This window comes from Mchenga conophoros, linkage group LG20 (assembly GCF_057382185.1).
Source record: "Mchenga conophoros isolate Kocher_MC1m ecotype Shallow Benthic linkage group LG20, M_conophoros_male_GT1.1, whole genome shotgun sequence".
Classification (NCBI taxonomy): Eukaryota; Metazoa; Chordata; class Actinopteri; order Cichliformes; family Cichlidae; genus Mchenga; species Mchenga conophoros.
In genome coordinates, this window is record NC_140545.1 from 24,001,318 (window position 1) to 24,008,436 (window position 7,119).

Below are 7,119 nucleotides of genomic sequence, written 5' to 3' on the forward strand. Positions count from 1 at the left end.
CATTATAAGGCACCATAACTCATAGTACTGTTCAAAAGACTTGAGACACTCTTAGTTTCTTTATATTTTGCTTCCAAGGAGAAAAAGGTGTTTCGTCTAATAGTTCTCCAGGTTTTTTCAAGGTCATTCTGAGTTTTTCTTTGGACAGGGGCTACTTTTTCACTCATTTATTGTTGTTTTTTGTTTGTTTGTTTGTTTGTTTGTTAAACCATCTAACACTGACCTGAATCAGTGTTGAATCTACACACAGTAAATAATTTAGCAAAGAGCAGATCATAAATTCTATCTTTAGGCGATTTACAAAATTGCAGTTTTTGAAATTGTATTTTTACATTAAGAAAGTGATTCCCAAAGAGCTGTCAGCTGAAATCCTGGCATATCTCAGTATGCTGTGCTGTGTATCCCAAAAAACATCTGAAGACAAATGGACAAATGGAGGACAAAAGAAGAAGAGGCAGGCCTAAAAATCTATCTACAGCAAATGAACCGTATCTAAAAGTCATATCCTTAAGAAACGGGACAAAATCCAGCAAAGACTTGACACAGGACCTGAGAGACACATCTGGCCCTTAATTTTATCCATTTACTGGTCACCAAAGATTCAACAGAAACGGTCTCAGTGGAAGGGCGGCTGTCAAGAAGCCATTTTTAAGCAAAGGAAACAGGGAGAAAAGGCTAAGATGTGCCAAACTACATAAGAACTGCCCCGACAATCCATGGGAACAGATCTGATGGAGTGATGAGTCCAAGTTTGAAATTTGTACGTACATTATGAATGGAGGAGGTCAGGACAGAGGTAGAACAGTGAGTGTCACAGCCATCTGTAAAACAGCCAGTGGTGCTGTGGATTTAGTCAAAATTGATGTAATTATGAAGAAAAAAAGTGCCATCAGATTTTCATCCACCATGCAATACAATTTGGAAAGCATCTGATTGGCAGCTACTTTATCTTTTAGCATGACAATGATCTCAGACACACCCCAGAGCAGTAAAAAACACAGAATGGAAATGCTATCAGTCAGGGGTTGGCCTCTCCAGAGTCCACACCTCAATATTATTGAGCTAGTGAGGGTAGTTCTGTGTAACTAGTGTCATTTTGACAAAGCACAGAAAGAAGACGCCAGGAGAACTATTCCCGAAGATGACTGAAAGAAATTATATAATTCAGGCCGTGTTGAAGAATAAAAGTGATAAGTGCCATTGACTTTCCAAGTTGTTAGAGACACAATGACCGAGACTGTCCAAGCCGGGGCTCGAACTGGCAACCTTTCGATTACAAGGCGAACGCCCAACTCTTGAGCCACAATCGCCCCAATTTTCTTTCAGTAAGAACTTTCCTATTAGGAAGGGTGGCTCAAGACTTTTGCACAGTTTTGTACCGTACACTCTTTGTATATTCATTAATAAGCAAACTTGATATCTATTTTATTCCCCCAGGTTTTGCAGTTTTAAAACAAATCTGGCTGCAACACGTAAATGTGTGTTGCCTTGAGCAAACACTATACCGCAGCCTAAATGAGCACATTTAATGAAGGGTCCAACCCATCTGACCTCCTTCCATAACAGTGTCTGCTCTTCGCTGTCAGATAAATAATGATGTAAGCCAATAGACCTGAATATCCTATTTATACATTTCCCAGAACATGTCATTGTGAAGTGACATGAAGCTTAATAGCATCTAAATATCACTAAAAGAAATAAAGAAGTATTTAAAAAAGGCAGCAATCATTCCAGGATGGATCATTTTGAGAACGGGTCAAGTGAGATGCTGCTAAACAAAATACCTACATGTCCTCAGATATAATAGTGTATTGTACTGTGTTTATTTAAAATAAATAAAAATGGTATTTCAGAACCGCTTCCAGGAAATACTTTAGCAATTATCAACCTGAAGAGGACATTCAGTATGAAGGCCTTTTTACAAAAGCTGTGTATCTACTGTGAATCCTCAATGCCCAGGTTGGCAATCTGTGTGGACATCATGTATTATTATAACAGGTTTGCTGAGGCCATGTTGCTAAAATGCCCCCAGTAATAATGTGTAGCGATCGTGATTTGCCTCGTGAATGGAAGAAGATGAACATTCACTGAACCAAATTTAAGATAAGAAGTAAATAAATTTCCCAGTGGAGCCGAGGCAGGCCATGGACTGCCTCGTATCAAATGCTTTTCTCCGTTAACAAACTGAGTGCCCTGTCTGCTTGGTTTCTGTTTTGTTCCTTCTTCATGAAACAAAAAGTGATGCATCTGCACACTCCACCTCACTTAACCATCTGCACACTTCACCTCACTTAACCTGATGTCCATTTTTCACGCTCTTTTAAAGTACTTTATCGTTTTTCTTTCTCTGATGTTTTTCTGGTCAGTACATGCATTCCTGTCACCTTCACTGCACTTTCTAATCATTGATCTGATGTCTTCAGCGCTGTTGGGCTACCCTGCTGTTTGCTCCTTGTTGATGGCTCAGTGGGAATCAGCCCAGGCTGCACCAGTCTTATTAACACTGTCTGGCACACATGGATGTTCAAGTACTTTAAGAATTTGCAGGGAAAGTGACAAAACAAATAAAATGTAGTTCATGCTTTCTTCTTCTCTACTTAGGTCTCATTTAGGTCTCCCCTTCTTTGATGAAAGGGATTTGGGAGGGTTTGGATTTTCAGGTTCAGTAACTCTAGAGCTATAGGAAGATGTGCAGTTATGGTAAAATTAAAGTTTATCCTCTTTAGTTTCTGAAGTTTTACATGTTACAGGTTAGACAAGGTGTCCAGGTCCTGTGGCTCCAAAACCAGGCCAAATCTACCACTCCACGACCACACTGGACAGTAGTTATGAGGTTTTTGTGCTGATATGCTGTACTTAGTTTTCTCCAAACTGCCATGTTCTTATAGAGAGAAGAGGCTTTTTTTCTGGCAACCCTTCCAAACAAACCATACTTGTTCAGTCTTTTCTAATTGTACTTTCATCAACTTTAACAATTAAGGTGCTACCGAGGCTTGCAGAGTCAATCAATTGTGCTACTTACCCCGTGGACTCCTCTGGAAGGAGGAAGGGTGTTTTTCCACATTGTTTCTGCATCTTTTGGCCTAATTTTTTGTGAAATCAGTAATGACATGGTGTAATACATCATGTGTTCTTGTTCATCATCATGTATTTACCTATTTTTAGGACATGTGAAGGACAGAATTATGTTTATTATGTCCCTATATGTATAAGCTTACAATTGAAAGATAAATATAATGAATGTATGAATCTAACAAGCAATGTGAGTGTAACTGTAAATGTCACGTCCTTCTTGTCTAAATATGAAACTGTTTTCAGATCACATACACAGACTGTACGACAAACTATATTAAAAAACATAACATTCAAGGCAATAAAGGCAATAAAAATCCATGTGGCCACGTTGTGGTTCTGCAAAAATAGATCTGTAAATATTCAATGTCTGCTGAAATTCTTTCAGTTTGCTTGCCTCGTCTCTATTTGGGGAAAACTTACAGTAAATATTTATGCTTCTCTTGTATGACTTATATGTCTCTGATATTCTGTCTACTCATGAAAGTGGGTCCTGTTCGTATTTTTCTCCTGTGGAAATATACAACAGAAATTCAATAAATCCACTGTGTTGCATGAGAGAAGCTGGAAAGTGGACACTTTGAGTAAATCACAGTATGACTCACAGCTTATAAATCTGTAATACTTGCAGAGGTAAATTCTTACAATTTTTCCCCTTTTTTTCGTGTGGGTTGTTATTCCATGATCATAAGCATTCTGTTTCACAGTTGCTCAAATTTCACAGGAAATTACACCTTTTGATTTTATTCTTTGTTGTTTTCCTCCACTGCCTCCCAGTTGGTTTCCATCTGTGGTCGGCATCAAACTTCAAGTCATCCTTGCCGGCTCTTAAATCTCATCTGGTAGAGTCTGGGCAGCAACAGTAAGGAACTACAAGTTATTCTGTTTAAGAAATGACACCAGCTATATTGCACTGATGTGTCATAAGTGAATCACTGAGGAAAAAATGTGTTTTTGTGTGCAGAAATGTGTTTTGCACATTTCTGCACTTTGCATGTGCACTAGAAAACAAATCTGTTTGGATTGTCATTCAGTGCTGGTTTCCAAAGTCTAATATTGTGGACTTATACAATCACCATTGGATATGGCAGAGTGCGCAGTGCAAGTATAAAGGTTTTAAAGGAGTCAACACCCCTACTATAATAACAATCCCTGAATTTTGTCTCTCAAATCTAGCACAGAAATATTGTCGTTTCTTTGGTGTCTGAGAAACACAGCGTGGACGTGTATCCCTTGCAGTACGCTGTGCACGTCTGAAGAAAGAAAGAAATGCTTGATCTACTCAATTTCCTCCAAAAGTGTCATTCTTCTTACCTGCCACCCATTTCCCATCTCCTTTTCTTTCCATTTTTCCCTCTGTCTTTCATCGAGTGTATAGAGGTGCAGATTTATGGTGTTGCCCAGTCAGTGATGGCGTCGGTCCAGCCAGGAAAAGTGATTTGTTAAGAGATTACAGACACAGACGACAGCGAGAGCAGCATTAATGATGTTATGGACAGACTATTGGTGTGTGTGTGCGAGAGAGAGATGTCCTTTTAGAAGTAGTCGCTACTTAGTTTGATAAGGATAGTCAGCCATATAGCTTTAACAGCAGGGTAGAAAAAAAGTTCATCTTTAACGTGACTCTGACATTAATATTAGATGGCCTCTAAACAAGTTCTTCCTTCTCTTTAGAAGCCTTGTGTTGCAGTTCTCCAAAACAGACCTTGTTTTGCTGTTTTTGTATAATGACTCATGCTTTTAGAGGGCTTGATTTGCATATCAGACATCTCAAACAAAGCCATTCATCCTCTGTGTAGATGAAGCCTCACTTATATCTTGGGCATTCACAGGTAGCCAAGCAACTCACATTAGTGCCTCACTGGGTGCATTTTGTAGGAATTAACCAAGGACACACAGAGAGGTCACCTTTGGTCTCCTCTGCCCAGACCTCCAGCCATATGTGGCCTGGTTTGAGGAGCAGCGTTGATGGGGCCGCTGGCAGTGGGAGATGATGCCCCTCCTGTTATACTTAATTACCTCCAATGATGGAGTGGTTACCCCCTAGCAGAGTCACTGTGTCAGGGACGGGGCAGACACATCGAGCTGACCACTCCCGCCTGCCTCATCTTTATCTATCACTCTTGTGAGACCGCTTTTTTGCACCCAACTCTTTCTTTTAAATATCTTTGCTCCACTTCTTCACACAGACAGCAATGATGACACTTGGCATCATTAGCTTTATTCTTTTTAATGCAGAAAAGGAGGCATTATTGACTGTTCCAAGCTTCATTAGCAGGTCTCCTGCTGGGTTATTGGATTTTGCAGAGTACAGAAAACACAAGCCTGTGTGGAGAAAAAAGCCGAAGGCCCTGAGTGTCCAAATTGTACCAACTAAGAGCACACAGGAACAATTTACTGTTGCTGTAGCAAATGTTTCAGATCAGTTTCTCAAAATGCTCTCATTTGCTGTGTTGTTGTCACCTCCTATGTCCTCAATCACCATTGAATATAAAATATAAGTGTTTCAGCTATAGACGCTCCATGGTTTTCATTTTGCAAAGCTTCTGTTACTAGAGGTAGCTCAGATGGTAGAGCGGGTCAACTACAAGTCCGAAGGTTGGCGGATTGATCCATGTCTGTGTCTATATATCCTTGGGTAAGACACAGAGCTTCAAGTTAACCCAGCTATATCCATTGGAGTGAATCAAGAGCTAGATAAAAGTTCTTAGACATAAATAATGCATTTTTTATTGCAGTGTAGTAGAAAGTCCTTTGAGTACTCAAATTGAGTACAAAGGTTCTATATAAGTGCCAGTCTGCTTTGCCATACATTTGATTATTTTTTTGTCCAGCGGTGGATGCTTGTATTAAACAAGAACAAAGTTTTAAGTAATCTCACTCTTCAGACAACACTGAAAAATGAGTGTCAGATTGATTTTTCTGCATTTGGCTCTGTATGATGTCAGTGAGAGCAAATATCCTTGATTCAGTCATCTCAGGCACGCAGTGAGCACCAACCGCCACACCACCAGCTGTTCGGCCCTTCTGTTTGTGAGAGGCTGCCAATCAGAAGGAAGTTGAGGAAGTTAAATGGAGGCTTAGATGACAGTCCAGGGTCAGTACGTGAATCATAACCTGCTCGTAGAGTCTGAATATAAAACACGAAGCTGAAAATAAGCTTAATTGGTCCCTGTTAAAGTGGAAGTACATATTCAGACGTTCTCTTTCCGTCAGCTATCTACTTATTGAAATTCAGTACTCACAAACAAACACTGTAACCATCTGTGACATTTTGGGGCTGAACTCCACTCATGTATAAAGAATTATTTAAAACTTAAAAGAGAAAGTAGTTGTCATTGTTTTTTTGGTGGAGGCTTCTAATATTGTGCAGATAGCAATGAAGGATGTAAAGGCACGCACAAAAAAGAAAAGCAAAAATAACCCCAGAAGAACTGCACTTTTTAAAAAAATTCTTTCTGGCAAGAAATTCTTTACCTGAAAATCGGTAGATAACGACCGATTCTTCTGAATCTTGGCCTCTCTACATGGTAAGTTTTTCAGTAATTGCAGCATTATCCATGAATGATGCGGCAATCTGCTGTCTGAACAAAGACTTTCAATGCGTCTGAGGAGATGTGCTCAAGTAAACAAGGACGTTCCAATACAGCAAAACAGTCTGATGCATGATCAGAGTTCTGAATGATAGTACACCGAGAGAGAACAGTTCTGCTTTTTCAAATGTCAATTCAAAGTGAAACTCTGAGCCTCTATAGGGTGTTTATAGAATTAAATACAGGATGTGGGTCAGCTTTGTGTGTGTGTGTGTGTGTGTGTGTGTGTGTGTGTGTGTGTGTGTGTGTGTGTGTGTGTGTGTGTGTGTGTGTGTGTGTGTGTGTTGTTCCACCATATCCCAAAGGTGCTGTATTGGATTGAGATCTGGTCACTTTAAGCCATTTGAGTACAGTGAACTGTGAGTACAGTGAAGCAGCCAGCAGATGTTTATGCTGTTGACATAAAGGAATGTACATGGTCAGCAACAATACTCGGGTATGTTGTTGTGTTTAA